The 16959-nt window shown below is 44.4% G+C and overlaps 1 long non-coding RNA gene across 1 annotated transcript in view; it reads right to left on the bottom strand.

Moving 5' to 3' along the window:
- LOC139553083 (uncharacterized) overlaps window positions 1-13180 on the bottom strand; it is a 28402-nt gene extending 15222 nt beyond the window's left edge. Inside the window, exons 1-2 of the long non-coding RNA XR_011670599.1 lie at window positions 12922-13180; window positions 12420-12500 (exon numbers count right to left, since the gene is read on the bottom strand). This is a non-coding gene — a long non-coding RNA (uncharacterized lncRNA). The remainder of the gene's footprint in view (window positions 1-12419; window positions 12501-12921) is intronic.
- Window positions 13181-16959: the final 3779 nt, after the last annotated feature.

Here is a 16959-nt window from a genome sequence, read left to right as displayed (position 1 = left end):
CAGCGATACGCTTTAGGACAACATGACGTATGTGTTTTTGGCGACCAGCTGTGTGACAGGTTTATGACAAGTGAGATTGAGTGAATATGTGTCTGGCTATGCCATCAGACAGCCAAGGACTTCTAATCCTCTCTGGAGAGGAGAGCTACTGGGACTGCTGGCTTTAAATTCGAACACACAACTTTTGGGTTGCTAGACGTTCACCTTATACGTCTACTCATCCACACCGACCAGCCACACTACTTTGGTTTTTGTCTTCAGGAACCTTCTGTCTTATGTAACCATACCAAACGTAACATATCATACTATTTTGAGTGTCCCTGATTTACATTTACTAAGTTACGTCTAGTCTATGAGACCAGGCTGTATACCACCAAAACTACAGCCATAGTTCTCTAAGCATTGAAAATAGCCCATTGTGTCTAACTAGTCCTCCTGAAAAGCAGTCATCCTATTGCACTATAGTTTCATAAGTATATAAAGTTATAAGTATATGGTTTCCCTTTTCTATTCTGCTACACCATTGTTGTGAATGTGGGGGTGAACCCGCCTGGTCCTCCAGGGTCTGTTTGGTTTCACAGTGCTTCAATGCTTAACTGGCATAATGACTTGGCCAGAGACATGCTTTTCTCTCTCACCTAGGTGTTCTGCAGGCCAAGCACGTGCTGATGTGAAGATTACTGTAAGAGAAGCCCCTGAGAGCAGTGAATAGCCAACTGCCATACTTTAACACATACACTATATATACAAAAGTATGTGGACACCCCTTGAAATTTATGGATCCGGCTATTTCCGGCACACCGGTTGCTGACAGGTGTATAAAATCGGTAGCTTCATGAAATGGGTTTCCATGGCCGAGCAGCCGCACACAAGCCTAAGATCACCATGGGCAATGCCAAGCGTCTGCTAGAGTGGTGTAAAGCTCTAGAGCAGTGAAAACACGTTCCCTGGAGTGATGAATCACGCTTCACCATTTGGCAGTCCGACGTACAAATCTGGGTTTTGCGGATGCTAGGAGAATGCTGCCTGCCCCAATGCATAGTGCCAAACTGCATAGCGCCAACGTTTGGTGGAGGAGGAATAATGGTCTGGGGCTGTTTTTCATGGTTCGGGCTAGGTCCCTTAGTTCCAGTGAAGGGAAATCTTAACGCTACAACATACAGTGACATTGTAGACGATTCTGTGCTTCCAACTTTGTGGCAACAGTTTGGGAAAGGTGCTTTCCTGTTTCAGCATGACAATTCCCCAGTGCACAAAGCGAGGTCCATACAGAAATGGTTTATCGAGATCGGTGTGGAAGAACTTGACTGGCCTGCACAGAGCCCTGACCTCAACTCCATCAAACACCTTGAATTGGAACTTAAGGTGTTTGCGAGCCAGGCCTAATCACCCAAAATCAGTACCCAACCGTAATAATGCGCTTGTGGCTGAATGGAAGCAATTCCCCGTAGCATTGTTCCAACATCTAGTGGAAAGCCTTCCAAATAGAGTGGAGGCTGTTATAGCAGTAAAGGGGAGCAAACTACATATTAATGTCCGTGATTTTGCAATGGGATGTTCGACAAGCAGGTGTCCACATACGTTTGGTCATGTTGTGTAGTTTTGTGACATAAAAAGAAAAATGCCCCACTGTGAAAGTGGGTAAACTTGCTACAGTACAATGCCAATGCATATATGTCTTACTTGGGCCTGTTTCAACGCTCTTACTGTAAATTGAATAAATGGGAAAATATCTAATGTGAACTGTATATGTAAACATACTGTAAAACTCTGAAGGGTACAGAAATTGGTAGTGCTGCTAAAACCCCAAAGGAGCTGGCTTACCTTTTAACAAACACTGATATATATTTGTCACTTTTTCAGTGGTTTATCAGTAATGGCTAACCATGCAGACATAGATAGCCTAGCGGTTAAGAGAATTGGGCCAGTAAACGAAAGGTCGCTGGTTCGAATCCCTGAGCCGGCAAAGGTGGAAAAACTGCTCCCCAGGCGCTGATGATGTCGATTAAAGCAGCCCCCCGCACCTCTCTGATTCAAAGAGGTAGGGTTTAACGCAGAAGACACATTTGGATGAATGCATTCAGTTGTGCAACTGACTAGGTATTCCCCTTCCCTTAATAAACATATCAAGTTACCATCTATTTTTCCATTCTCTGTTGCTGAGGAGTGTTCTTGATCGTGTTCACCACAAACCATGTTTAACTTTTACTACTTGACGTCTCGAGAAGGAGGGTGTCCAGTCTGTCTTACCCACTGGAAACAAGACACAAAACACCTCCGCTCAGGACAAATCCTCCATGACCAACAGCAGTGCACATCAACCCTGTGGTTAGGGACAGGAGAGGGCCTGAGTCAGGCAGCCTGAAATCACAGCAAGACAAGGCCCATTCTCTACAGCCCCAAACAGAGCCTTCTGGTTTGAACCTCGGGCCCGTGAAGAGAAAGGAGGAGAGTGAGGCTGACCATTTAACCAATTACAAGCTGTGCCTTCCATAATTTCCATGACTTAAGCGTAGCTCATGGCGATCCTGGCCACAGCTCCATGGCGTCTGCTGGAGAGATGCTTGGGCCAGGGGGTGGGGATGGGGTTTGATGCAGATGGATGTACGGAGGAACGCCCCCCCCCTGGGCTCTGAGGTCCGGTCCCGCTGTCATACATTAAAAACTGTCTAGTCTAGACAAGATAATGGCCCCCACTCTGCTGCAGAATAACAGGGTCCATGTTAGCTGCTCTATCCATCTTCTTTCTCTCTCTCTCTCTCCTTCTCCCTCTTTCCCTCTCTGTCCCAGAAAGTCTTCAAAGACGACCCGCAGAGCAGTGGTATGATCCTGCAGGAGACATCAAAGGGAGGGAGCTGGTCGGCTTCCTGAGATCCACAGAGAGAAGAATGCAGAAAGGTTGAACCAGGAGTATCTGCTGGGAGGAGGTCACCTGGGGGAAAGGTTGAGCTGTGGCCTGGCTAAGTAGAGAGCTGGCCCTGTGGGTGATGTCATACCTGGCACTGTGTCCTCACCAGAAGCAGTGTCATTCTGATTGCAGGTCATGGCCCACACTAAAGTATTTGTCATGTCAGACCCAGTAAAGAGACAGAGTCTTGCAAGCACCACTTGATGTCTTGTCCATATGTCTGGGACATGGAAGACTCAAGCAGTAAAATCTATTTAGGTCAGTACTATCACATTTCCACATTTGGCCTCTATTTCCAAATTCATTTTGGCCTCGTCTGGCATTTTTCTTCAGTTATGATTGCTGTCAAAACCTGCCACTACATCCAATTCATATAAGACTTGATTAAGCATGATTAATAACTATATCAATGAAACTACAGACACGGAAATTAACATGACTTTCATGTCTAATCGAGTATCGTTTGTCTTTTCAAGAAATTCATCATTCTCTATTTAATACTTTTATTGCAAAACTTGGATTTAAAGGAATCCATCCATTATTCTCATCATGCATTATAGCCACAGAGTATCCTCCCCCAAAAATAATGAAAACCATAATAAATCTATGTTCCGTGGCATGTATGGCTCAGATGAGGCCCTAATGTCTCACAACCATTGTCAGGTGTCATGAGATGGGCTAACATCGAAATGAATCTAAGGTGTCATTTTCGCATGGCATACAGAAATTCCAAACGTGAAATGTTCGTAACATATAATAGAGATATATTGTACAGTATTCCTAAGTACTACACCGTCATGGCATTAATTTACATGTATCTTAAACGTAGATGTGTGGAGATGGATGTGACGTGGATCCCAGAGTTGAGGATCCAGCAGATGATTTGTCTCATGTGGAACTCAGATGTTTGAAGTGAGCCATCAAAAGGAAATTCCATAGAACACATACTTTAGTAGAAGCCTCCAGCTTTGTGGTATGTAGTATTCCCTTGAAGGGGATCAGAGGGAGAAGATGGCTTTTCCCCCTGGAAAAAAAACATGTCCAACGCTCTGTCAGTGAAGAGTTCAACATGCAGACCAGCCCAGGCCACGTCAGAGAAGGGGATGGAGTGAGCAGTGAGCACAGCAAGGCTCTAATCCTGTCAGAGACCCTCTGGAGATACAAATCACTATCATGATGTGGAGAGAACGGGGGATGGCTGGAGCATGGTTGGCCTTCACCCCTCAGACCCTGGAGTAAATCACTATCAGGATGTGGAGAGAACGGGGGATGGCTGGAGCATGGTTGGCCTTCACCCCTCAGACCCTGGAGTAAATCACTATCAGGATGTGGAGAGAACGGGGGATGGCTGGAGCATGGTTGGCCTTCACCCCTCAGACCCTGGAGTAAATCACTATCAGGATGTGGAGAGAACGGGGGATGGCTGGAGCATGGTTGGCCTTCACCCCTCAGACCCTGGAGTAAATCACTATCAGGATGTGGAGAGAACGGGGGATGGCTGGAGCATGGTTGGCCTTCACCCCTCAGACCCTGGAGTAAATCACTATCAGGATGTGGAGAGAACGGGGGATGGCTGGAGCATGGTTGGCCTTCACCCCTCAGACCCTGGAGTAAATCACTATCAGGATGTTATAGGAGATAAAGGGTGGACATGGTCCTCATATAACATGGACAGGTGAATTGGATTGATAGCAAGTAGCTTTGCGGTTAGAGCGTTAAGCCAGTAACTAAAAGGTTGCTGGTTTGAATAACTGAGTCCTTGAGCAAGGCACTCAACCCTAATTTGCTCCAGGGGCACCGTGCCGCCATTGCTGAATCTGTAAAAAAAAACATGTCACTACACTTATCCGGTGTGTGTGACAAGAAAACATCAAATAAGATGATATTATGGCTGGGCAATGGTTTATGTTTAAGTCATTTTTTATAGCATCTAGAAATAGTCCTAGGTGAAGTGTCTCAATATGCAAGCAGTAGCAGCAACCATTTAACATAGTAGAGGCTCGCGTTCAGCAGTTTTATGTAGCATGGTTTAGAGTTCCAGCAGTCTATACAGCGTTCCAGAAGAGGGATATGAAATGAAAATAAGTGAGAAACCACACATCTCCCATATCTCTATCAGCACATCTGATTGTTCAGGTGACATGGTTACTGACCACTACCTGACCTGGGTTGGACTGGAATCATTTCATGGACACCTCTGACCTGGGTGACATCCTGGTTCCAGCTCAGAAAACACTGGCCGTGTCCTAATACCCATACTAGCGTTCTTTATAGTACGTGACATTTTGAAAATAGTACTCTGAATGCGTCATCTAATGTGCGATTGCGTTGATTCCTGCCAGTCGTTCATTTTCGGTACAGTGCGTCAATTTATCTGATTATTAGCGGTTGTCAGAAAAGAAAAGAGGAGTGAATTCTACTCGATCAAACACCAAAATTAGTATACAGTTTAAGTATGTAGTACGCAAGTATGGGCATTCGGACATGACCACTGCCTCAACAACACCAACGCTCATCTAGGTTTTAATTCAGTCTTTCACCAAGAGATTTACTGTGCATGGATTTAGACCACATTGAACGTGTGCATTACGTTCCTCTGACTGCTGTGTGTTAGAAGGCTCTAGAGAGGAATGGACGGACTCTACTAGGCCGTAATCCATCCACAGACGCCCCATGCAGCTGCTGCCTGTCTGGGGTTGGAGGGCAGTGCAGAGTAGTGGAACAATGTGGCATGTTTACACACCAATCACATGTTTACACACCAATGATTTATCTCATGCCACATACTGAGACATGGACCAATCATAACATACAAAGGTACCAATGTTTGTTCATGTCATATTGACGAAAGTGACCAATTATCTCAATAGCAGATATTGATGGCTATTTTGTCATGTTATTGTGATCAGAGTCTTGGTTTTTCGTGTTTATGTGTGCGCAACTGTGTGTGCCCGAGTTCCATTCAAAAACAAGCTCTCATTTTACCATCAGTGAAATGAGAAACACATTATCATTCTATATTACATTAACACTTGAGTCATTTAGCAGATGCTCTTATCCAGAGCAATTTATAGTTAGTGCATTCATCTTAAGATAGCTAGGTGGGAAAGCCACATAAAGTGCATTCAGAAAGTATTCAGACCCCTTGACTTAATCCACATTGTACGTTACAGCCTTATTCTAAAATATATACAATTGTTTTTTTCTCCCTCATCAATCTACACACAATACCCCATAATAACAAAGCAAAAACAGTTTTTTTGAATTTTTTGCACATTTATTAAAAATAAAACGGAAATATAAAATGTACATAAGTATTCAGACCCTTTACTCAGTACTATGTTGAAGCAACTTTGGAAGTGATTACAGCCTCTCTGCAGATCCTCTCAAGCGCTGTCAGGTTGGATGGGGAGCGTCGCTGCACAGCTATTTTCAGGTCTTTCCGGGGATGTTCGATCGGGTTCAAGTCCAAGCTTTGGCTGGGCCACTCAAAGACATTCAGAGAGTTGTCCCGAAGCCACTCCTGCGTTGTCTTGGCTGTGTGCTTAGGGTCATTATCTTGTTGGAAAGTTAACCTTCGCCCCAGTCTGAGGTCCTGAGCACTCTGGAGCAGGTTTTCATCAAAGGATCTCTGTACTTTGCTCGGTTCAATCCCTCGACTACGACTAGCCTCAGTCCCTGCCGCTGAAAAACATCCCCACAGCATGATGCTGCCACCACCATGCTTCACCGTAGGGATGGTGCCAGGTTTACTCTAGACGTGATGCTTCGCATTCATGCAAAATAGTTCAATCTTGGTTTCATCAGACCAGAGAATCTTGTTTCATGGTCTGAGAGTCTTTAGGTGAGCTCCAAGCGGTGTGTCATGTGCCTTTTACTGAGGAGTGGCTTCTGCCTGGCCACTCTACCATAAAGGCCTGATTGGTTGAGTGCTGCAGAGATGGTTGTCCTCCTGGAAGGCTCTCCAATCTCCACAGAGGAACTCTAGAGCTGTCAGAGTGACCATTCGGTTCTTGGTCACCTCCCTGACCAAGGCCCTTCTCCCCCAATTGTTGAGTTTGGCCGGGCGGCCAGCTCTAGGAAGAGTCTTGGTGGTTCCAAACTTCTTCCATTTAAGAATGATGGAGGCCACTGTGTTCTTGGGGACCTTCAATGCTGCAGACATTTTTTGGTACCCTTCCACAGATCTGTGCCACGACAATGTTGCCTCAGAGCTCTAAGGACAATTCCTTCGACCTCATGGCTTGGTTTTTGCTCTGACATGCACTGTAAACTGTGGGACCTTATATAGACAGGTGTGTGCCTTTCCAAATCATGTCCAATCTATTGAATTTACAACAGGTGGACTCCAATCAAGTTGTAGAAACATCTCAAGGATGATCAATTGAAACAGGATGTACCTGAGCTCAATTTCGAGTCTCATAGCAAAGGGTCTGAATACTTACGTAAATAAAATATTTCTGTTTTTTATTTTTAATAACATTTCTAAAAAAGAAATCGCTTTGTTATTATGAGGCATTGCTGGTTCCACCATTGGGGTGCCAGGACAGAGAAGAGCTTGGACTGGGCTGAGCGGAAGCTGCTCTCCCGTAGTGGTGGGAGTGCCAAGAAACCAGAGGTGGCAGAATGGTGTGCTTGGGTTGGGGTGTAGGGTTTGAACATAGCCTCAAGGTAGGGAGGGGCAGTTCCCCTTGCTGTTCTGTAGGTATGCACCATGGTCTTGTAGTGAATGCGAGCTTCGACTGGAAGCCAGCGGAGTGTGGGGAGGAGCGGGGTGACATGGGAGAACTTAGGAAGGTTGAACACCAGGTGGGCTGTATGAATGAGATAGCAACACAGCCTCACATATTGGTCTCCCTAGAACAATCTTACATATCCTTCTGTTTAGCTCAGGACTAATGTCTTAGTCATTAATTCATAAAAAGTAATAAAATAGAACAGCTAGGATAAATTGCCAAATGGCATAAATATGAAAGTGGAAATGGGACGTCTCGAGGGGAAGTCCTCAAAAAACAACATATCTGAGATGATAGATGGATACTTAGATGCAGGGGTTGGAACCAAAATAATTTTCCAATCGTTTTGTTCTGAACAGAACCACAATTTTTTCCTGTTCCACTGTTCCAACCAGCATACATTTCTGAACCGGTTCGAACCAGAAAATAGTAGCCGGTTTATATCGTTCCTTTTTTAACCTGTGAAATTTACCGTTTTTACATTTACCTCATTAAATTACGCCACCAATCAGTGCAGATAGAGCAGATGTCTATGGACTAGGGAAGCTGGTTGTTTACATGCTTGATGGATAGACAAGTCTAGGGTGCGAGATGCAACACATTTTGCGAGGTGGGGAGAGAGCGAGGTAGAGGGGTGAACATGGAGGAGGCTTGAATCTCTGGGCATCATGATATAACGTGCATTATGTGTTTAGGATATTAGTAGTAGGCCTATCATTAATTCACTGAATTACTACTGAGGAGCGGCTAATATGGAGGAAATTTGAATGTCCGAGAGTTGGCTCAACGCTGAGACTAGCGCAACGCCCAGGACCAGAGCTAGCTAACAAGCGTGTTGCTTTGGTATAGCCCTCAGGTAGCCGGCTTCTGGTCTCAGGAATGGCTGAAAAAGCATAATTCATTTAAAATGTACCCATTGTTGGGAGATCTGGAGAGACCTGGTCAGTCAATCACTAATATATTAATACTCTTAACAAAAGTAAATAATAAAAAAATGACACTTGGATGGTTGAGGGGTGGTTTTCGGATGGTCTTGGATGGTTGAGGGGTGGTTTTCGGATGGTCTTGGATGGTTGAGGGGTGGTTTTCGGGGGGTCTTGGATGGTTGAGGGGTGGTTTTCGGGGGGTCTTGGATGGTTGAGGGGCGGTTTTCGGGGGTTCTTGGATGGTTGAGGGGTGCTTTTCGGATGGTTGAGGGGTGGTTTTCGGGGCGTCTTGGATGGTTGAGGGGCGGTTTTTGGATGGTTGAGGGGTGGTTTTCGGGGGTCTTGGATGGTTGAGGGGCGGTTTTCGGGGGTCTTGGATGGTTTTCGGGGCGTCTTGGATGGTTGAGGGGCGGTTTTCGGGTGGTCTTGGATGGTTGAGGGGTGGTTTTCGGGGGGTCTTGGATGGTTGAGGGGTGGTTTTCGGGGGGTCTTGGATGGTTGAGGGGCGGTTTTCGGGGGGTCTTGGATGGTTGAGGGGTGCTTTTCGGATGGTTGAGGGGTGGTTTTCGGGGCGTCTTGGATGGTTGAGGGGCGGTTTTTGGATGGTTGAGGGGTGGTTTTCGGGGGTCTTGGATGATTGAGGGGCAGTTTTCGGGGGTCTTGGATGGTTTTCGGGGCGTCTTGGATGGTTGAGGGGCGGTTTTCGGGTGGTCTTGGATGGCCATTGTCGTGTCGTCGGCAAACTTAATGGTGGTGTTGGAATCATGTGTGGCCATGCAGTCGTGGTTGAACAGGGAGGGCACTGAGCATGCACCCCTCAGGGGCCTCCGTGTTAAGGGTGAGCCATGACCAGCCTTTCAAAGCATTTCATGACTACAGATGTGAGTGCTATGGGGCGGTAGTCATTTAGACAGGTTACCTCGGCATTCTTGGGCACAGGGACTATGGTGGTTTTCTTGAAACATGTACAGTAGGTATTCCAGACTGGGTCTGAGTGACAGAGAGTGCTTTACATAGCCATAGGTGCTTTGAATGGTGTTTTTGTGGGACTGAAGGTAAAATTACATTTTTACCGGTTCCCATGCTTTTAAAATAATGGTTCTCTTCCGGAAATCTAGTTATCACTTTCGTTCCCGGTTCTGTTACCGTTCCTCAAATGTTTGTTATTTTCCGGTTTTGGTTCTGTTCCCTGAACCGGTTCCAACCCCTGCTTAGAACTGGATACTATTTACTCTTTTAGGCCAAATGGCTGTCTTCATTCATAAAGTGATGTTAAAAGTTGATACATTCAAAGATTCAAAGGCATCTTCTGTATCAAAAATACATGATATTTCCCCCCTTGATGAAAGAAGTCAAGTTACACTATACACTATACCCACACTCTCTTGGCTTGGCAACCCGGGATTTTATCAGCTCTCTAACACACTTATGGGGAGGTGTTAGTATATCCAGAGTGTGAATATCCTCTATAACTCTGTCACTCAGACTGGGCTTGGTACTCTTGGATCAGAAGTGGCCCGCAGCCCAGTAGCTGGAAAAAGCATCCTACAGAAGTCTTGAAACTGTGACAGGAAATATTTAGACAACACATTAGCACTGTCAGTCTCCGAGAATGCCAATGGACCCAGAGGAATATGCGTAGAATGGGGACGTGGGGTGAAGGAGGAAGGGCTCCCTCCCTGCTACTGTTCACATATAGATTTCATGTGTGTTTAACCCTGGGAAGTCAGACCCATGTTGCTTTTCCTTCCACCACAGAACTATCAAAGCAGCTGATCACACCAGCCCTTACCCAGACACGTCAAACACCAATATTTGGAAGGAACCCAATCAAGCCTATAGGAGCCTCCACATTCTTCATGGTTTAGGCTACCTCCCTACTCTATTATACCATGCCAATCACTCAGAGACAGTGATGGTGTAACACACAGTCTTCACCTGTTTCTGATTAGCCTAGGAAAGGAAATCGGTGGCGGCTGTCTGAGTCTGTGTCACAAAAACTGAACAGTGTAAAAATGAGTGGAGAGCAGTATGAAGACAGAAGTCACTTTGTGTTTAGAACAGCACACACATACACAAGTATTTTCCAATTCAAGTTGCATTGTCCTCCAAGATTGGCTCAATATCTCCTTAACTCATGCATCTTGGTTGGACTGTGAGGTTAAAGACAGTACAGTATGGAGATGGGCAGAAATCCATCCCTGATCACGCTTGTAGGCGATGTTATGGCAATGTTGGCTAGCTAAGATCATGCACATAAACACCTCATCAGGTCTAACAGTCATCTCACGCTGAACTGTGCAGAGCCTCATATCAAAAGTACTCCTTCGATATAAAGTTATTTTTGATGAAAATGAAAACGTATCAGTTTGTCACTTTCGCAGCGGTTGGAGTAATAACATGTTCAACTACTTAAGATATTGGCTCAAATCTAGGCTGTGCATTTAGATTGAGAAAATTAACAACTAAGGATGAATTTTTCACTTCTTTCATTGACTTCTCAAACCCCGGCCTGGTCTGCTTGGTCTGTTTCGCAAGCTTTTCCGGAAGTCTCACAATGTTGCACCTCTGGGTTTGAAACTCTGTTGCGAGATACTGTACCGAGTCTATTGACACTATAGAGTTGCTTTTCCTGGGCAGAAGCAGCAGCCAACTAGAGTAAAGTTGAGGCTACGATCCCCCGCTGTGAGTCACTAATTCAAACACATCCAATCAAGTTTAACACAGCCTCGGTTCACCAGAGCCACGCCAAAGCATCAGGCCAGATGAATCACACAGAGGCAGCTGATGAGGGGGTGATTCAAAAGGTCCCGCCATGTGTCAGGCAGAATGACAGAGACTTCAGTTCACAACGTCTCAGCCTCTCATGCTTTCCCCTTTCACCACACTGAGAACATCTGCATTTTGTTGGTTTAAAAGCCAATGGGACCTATTTAAAATAGTTGACTCCGTCTCTTTCTGCATGGCCAGGCCTCTGAGTGGAAGGGTCATTACGACTTTTTGACTGGGAGAATAACACTGAATTGTGAAAGAGGACTCTTTGTTTGAGTTTCATGGTCTTTGAATGGCAACCTTGTGATCCAGACATGCACAGACACACACACCCTCATCATTCTCAGTGCTTCCTGACAACACCCTGTGCTAACAGCTTTTTCCAGACTCTTCATGTACGTCTCACCTCTACCTGGAAGCATTATGGTGTTGTGGTGAGATTAGGGCGGTTTCATGTGTCTGGAATGACTAAAGCAAATAGCTGATGTTTCTTAGTCCATACAGGCTCTCTCTAATCCCTTGTGGGTCTCTTTGTGTCTGGGTTGGCTCAGCCCCCACCAGCAGAGCAGAGCTGTCTGTATGGTGCTGTGGAAGGTCCCTGAGGAGATAGCACAAAGCAGCTCACAGGGTTGTGTAAATACAATTTGTCTAGGATGAAAGCTCAAATGAGTTTCCATGACTCTCCCGGATGACTGGAGTGTGGCCTCCCAAACTCACGCATCATTATGGTGGACATCACATTCATTACAGAGGCCAGTTAAAGCCCATCACTAGGGTGTTTCCTGTGTTCCCCATCCCTCTTCTTGTTATTGATTAGACCCCTGTTGTCTTTCATGTAGTTTACCGTACTAGCTTACCAACCATGTGATTTTTGTTTGATTTGCCTTTTGTTATTGCCTTCCATTTAACCATTTCACCTCTGATGCCGGAACAAAACATTATGCCTATGTTTGTATCAAATACCAGGTATAGAACTCCAGTTTGAACAGCAGAAGTGTAATAGGCCTACAACTTCACATGCAAAATCATATGCAGAATGAATTCAACAATCTAACTCATCCCCATGCAGTCACTGACGTTTATTTGTTAAAACTGTTGGTCTTTCTTTGCGTCAGATCTCTCTTCAACAGCAGCAGTACATGTTGCTCACCAGGCTTCCTGTTAGGGAGTGGGGATCATAAGTTAGTGTATTTCCTTAGTTCATTTCAAGTTCTTCCCCATGGCGACAGTATTTTAGCAAACCATAATCTCCAAGCACTTGGACATTATTGAATATGAATAAATGTCAAAAGTCTCAATGGTTGTGATTTGAACATCATGGTCATGATGTTGTCTAGAAACTTAGAAACCAACATTGGCAGTTAGGGACAGATGTCTGCACCATCAGCCAAATTCAGAGATTCCTTCTGTCATACATTGCAAGTTTCAACAGCTGATTATTGAAAATAATTGCATTTTCTCTAACCATAAGTCTACAAATCATTCAGTTTCATCCTGAGAATAAATGCAATAACAGTGTTGCATCTGCATTACCAATAAAGTCATCACAAAACAAAAGCACATAACAACAGGGACTTACTATCATCCTGCTCCATGTGAAAAGTGACATCCTACTGCAAGACAATGACGCACCCCCGATACCCAGCTTTTCTTTGGTGCATAAAGGTGTTATAATTTCTCAGCTCTTTTAAAAGACACATAACCACATACTGAGTGGTCTGTCGTTTGTCCAGACTCCGTGCCTTCTTTCAGACAGTTGGATAACTTGTGGGGAGATGATCTAGAGATAACCACTCCCTCAGGCTACATTCTAGTCAAAATAACAAAGCTACATTACCTCAGACACTCTGACCCTGCCAGCGAAGATTCATGGTACCATTCATCTCTAGCCCTAAGTCCTCCATAAGACCATGGTAACACCTCATAGAGACCAATACTTTATCACCTGTGTGACATAACAGATGCCATAGACCTGACGTCAGGATCAAGGTATGACCATGGCTGGCTAGTTGGTTGTCTTTAGCTAACCAAAGTGTTGGTATGTGTCAATGGTCAGTCATGACTCATTTGGCATGACCAGATTGCCAAAGCACTAAGATGGTTACTTGTAAACATGTCATTAGACAACATACCTTAGATTTGCATCTCCCTTTTCAAACCAATGAAAATCCCCAAAGGAAACTAACTCCCTCTAAGGCTAAGTTTACAATGACACTCCACCACTGTGTTTATGATGAGTACTCACACCTACATATGTGAGCACACAGTTATCATAATAATCACAGATATGTATATATGGGGCTGTTCACCCCGCTATCATCCAGAAGGCGAGGTCAGTACAGGTGCATCAAAGCAGGGACCGAGAGACTGAAAAACAGCTTCTATCTCAAGGCCATCAGACTGTTAAACAGCCACCACTAACATTTAGCGGCCGCTGCCAACATACTGACTCAACTCCAGCCACTTTAATAATGGGAATTGATGGAAATTATGTAAAAATGTACCACTAGCCACTTTAAACAATGCCACTTAATATAATGTTTACATACCCTACATTACTCATCTCATATGTATATGTATATACTGTACTCTATATCATCTACTGCATCTTGCCATCTTTATGTAATAGATGTATCACTAGCCACTTTAAACTATGCCACTTTATGTTTACATACCCTACAGTACTCATCTCATATGTATATACTGTACTCTATACCATCTACTGCATCTGCCTATGCCGTTCTGTACCATCACTCATTCATATATCTTTATGTACATATTCTTTATCCCTTTACACTTGTGTGTATAAGGTAGTAGTTGTGGAATTGTTAGGTTAGATTACTTGTTGGTTATAACTGCATTGTCGGAACTAGAAGTACAAGCATTTCGCTACACTCGCATTAACATCTGCTAACCATGTGTATGTGACAAATTAAATTTGATTTGATTTGGCAAAACAATGTCCTAGTGTGTGAGATTGTGTCTGTTTCCTGTTTCTTGGGATTACAGCACAACCATTGCAACTGAGAGCAGGACAATAACAAGCCTGCCATATACTGGCAAACAAAAGGTACTTCAGCCTGTCACATACAGAAAGTATTCATACCTCTTGACTTATTCCACATTTTGTTGTGTTACAGCCTGAATTCAAATGGGATTAAATTGCTTTTTTTTAATGACCTATCTACACCTATTACCCCATAAAGACAAAGTGAAAACATATTTTTAGAAATGTTTGCTAATTTATTGAACTTTCAATTAAGAAATATCTAATTTACGTAAATGTTCACACCCCTGAGTCAATACATGTTAGAATCACCTTTGGCAGCAATTAAAGCTGTGAGTCCTTCTTGATAAACAAGGAGGTATTGTTTCAGAACACATTTTCCTATAGATGGAAAGTGTATGTTTGACAGACCTTGATATGGTTGCTAGGCTATAACAATAATGATACACTATATATACACAAAAGTATGTGGAATTAGTGAATTTGGCTATTTCAGCCACACCCGTTCCTGACAGGTGTACACCATCGAGCATACGCCATGCAATCTCCATAGACAAACATTGGCAGTAGAATGGTCTTACTAAAGAGCTCAGTGACTTTCAACGTGGCACCGTCATAGGATGCCACCTTTCCAACAAGGCAGTTTGTCAAATTTCTGCCCTGTAGAGCTGCCCTGGTCAACTGTAAGTTCTGTTATTGAGAAGTGGAAACATTTAGGAGCAACAACGACTTAGAAGTGAAGTGGTAGGGCACATAAGCTCACAGAGTGCTAAAGCGCGTAAAATCGTCTGTCCTTGGTTGCAACATTCACTACAGAGTTCCAAACTGCCTCTGGAAGAAAAGTCAGCACAAGAACAGTTCACCGGGAAGTTAATGAAATGGTTTTCCATGGCCGTCCAGCCACACACAAGCGTAAGATCAACATGTGCAATGCCAAGCGTTGGCTGGAGAGGTGTAATGCTCACCACCATTGGACTCTGGAGCAGTGGAAACACGTTCTCTGGAGTGATGAATCACACTTGACCATCTGGCAGTCCAACGGACGAATTTGGGTTTGGCGGATGCCAGGAGAAAACTACCCCAATGCAAAGTGCCAACTGTAAAGTTTGGTGGAGGAGGAATAATGGTCTGGGGCTGTTTTTCATGGTTCGGGCTTGGTCCCTTAGTTCCAGTGAAGGGAAATCTTAACACTACAGTATGCAATGACATTCTTCATGATTCTGTGCTTCCAACTTTGTTGCAACAATTTGGCCCTTTCCTGTTTCAGCGTGACAATGCTGCACAAAGCGAGGTCCATACAGAAATGGTTTGACGAGATCGGCGTGGAACATCTTAACTGGCCTGCACAGAGCCCTGACCTCAACTCCATCGAACAGCTTTGGGAAGAATTGGAATGGCGAATGCGAGCCAGGCCTAATCACCGAACATCAGTGTCCGATCTCACTAATACTTGTGGCTGAATGGAAGCAAGTCCTCACAGCAATGTTGCAACATCTAGTGGTTTATTAGATGTGGTGGGTGTTATAGCAGCAAAGGGGGACCAACTCCATATTAATGCCAGTGATTTTGGAATGAGATGTTCGACGAGCAGGTGTCCACATAGTTTTGGTCATGCAGTGTAATTGGTGTTGCATAAAAAAACTCCACCATTATTGTGTACACAGCGACCTGGCATGTTTATATTGAGGAATGAGGAATTAGTGTGTGTATTTCCTTTAAATGTGCTTAGAATGTGTGTGTGTGTGTGTTCCCATCCCCTCTGCCTAGTTTATATTCCCATGGGCACAGCGTGCCGTCACAGCTGACTGAGCAACATGTGTATTTAAGAGGGTGTCTTTGATTATTATGTGTTCGCAACTCGCCACAACCCAGGAGGAGCAAGGCGTGTCTGTGAATCCGTCTTTCCTGTGTGCACTAACAACCTCATCCTCTGGTGAGGACACCTGTTTTTAATAGATGCTGTATGATATGGAGCCGTTCTGTGTCACTGCTCTGGGAGTTATAGGGGGTCACACAGCCAACAGGCTAGAGAGATTGATGAGTTGCATGACCTGTAGATTTAAATAGTTTTGTATGGTTACAAATGGACAGAAATTGTATGGACAAAGGTATTGTCAGTTAGTCACTCTCAGAGGAAGTCACTGGGAATGATAATGGCTGAGAATTGTCATATTCTAACAGGAAGGTATTGGTGCGAAGACGTAGAACAGACCCTGGAACAGTCCTGCTGCAGCAGCTGCCCACGCTACGCCCTGTTCTGTCTAGTCTGCGGTCTGTCCGTCCATCTGTCTGTCTGTGAATAGAAACAGCTGAGGAAGTCTAGTTGGCCAGGACACTAATTATCCCCATTCAGCTTGCTGTAGATAAAGCAGGGAAGGTTTATGATGATTGTGTAACAGTCATTCTGACAGAGTGGTATTGTCCAGTACAGTTGAAGCAAGGTATTACCAGAGAGAAAGCCAGAGAGCAGGAACTTGTCACACCCATGCTTTGAGCTACAACACACTAAAGATGTGACGAGAGATATCCCAATGGCAGATACTAGAGACATTACACATGTGAGATTAGACATTCATCACCTGAAACAGAGTTTCACTTCTAAGTCCTTTC

This window comes from Salvelinus alpinus, chromosome 25, assembly GCF_045679555.1.
Source record: "Salvelinus alpinus chromosome 25, SLU_Salpinus.1, whole genome shotgun sequence".
In the NCBI taxonomy this organism is placed as follows: domain Eukaryota; kingdom Metazoa; phylum Chordata; class Actinopteri; order Salmoniformes; family Salmonidae; genus Salvelinus; species Salvelinus alpinus.
The sequence above is the reverse complement of the archived record's forward strand: the minus strand, read 5'-3'. Positions and strand labels throughout refer to the sequence as shown.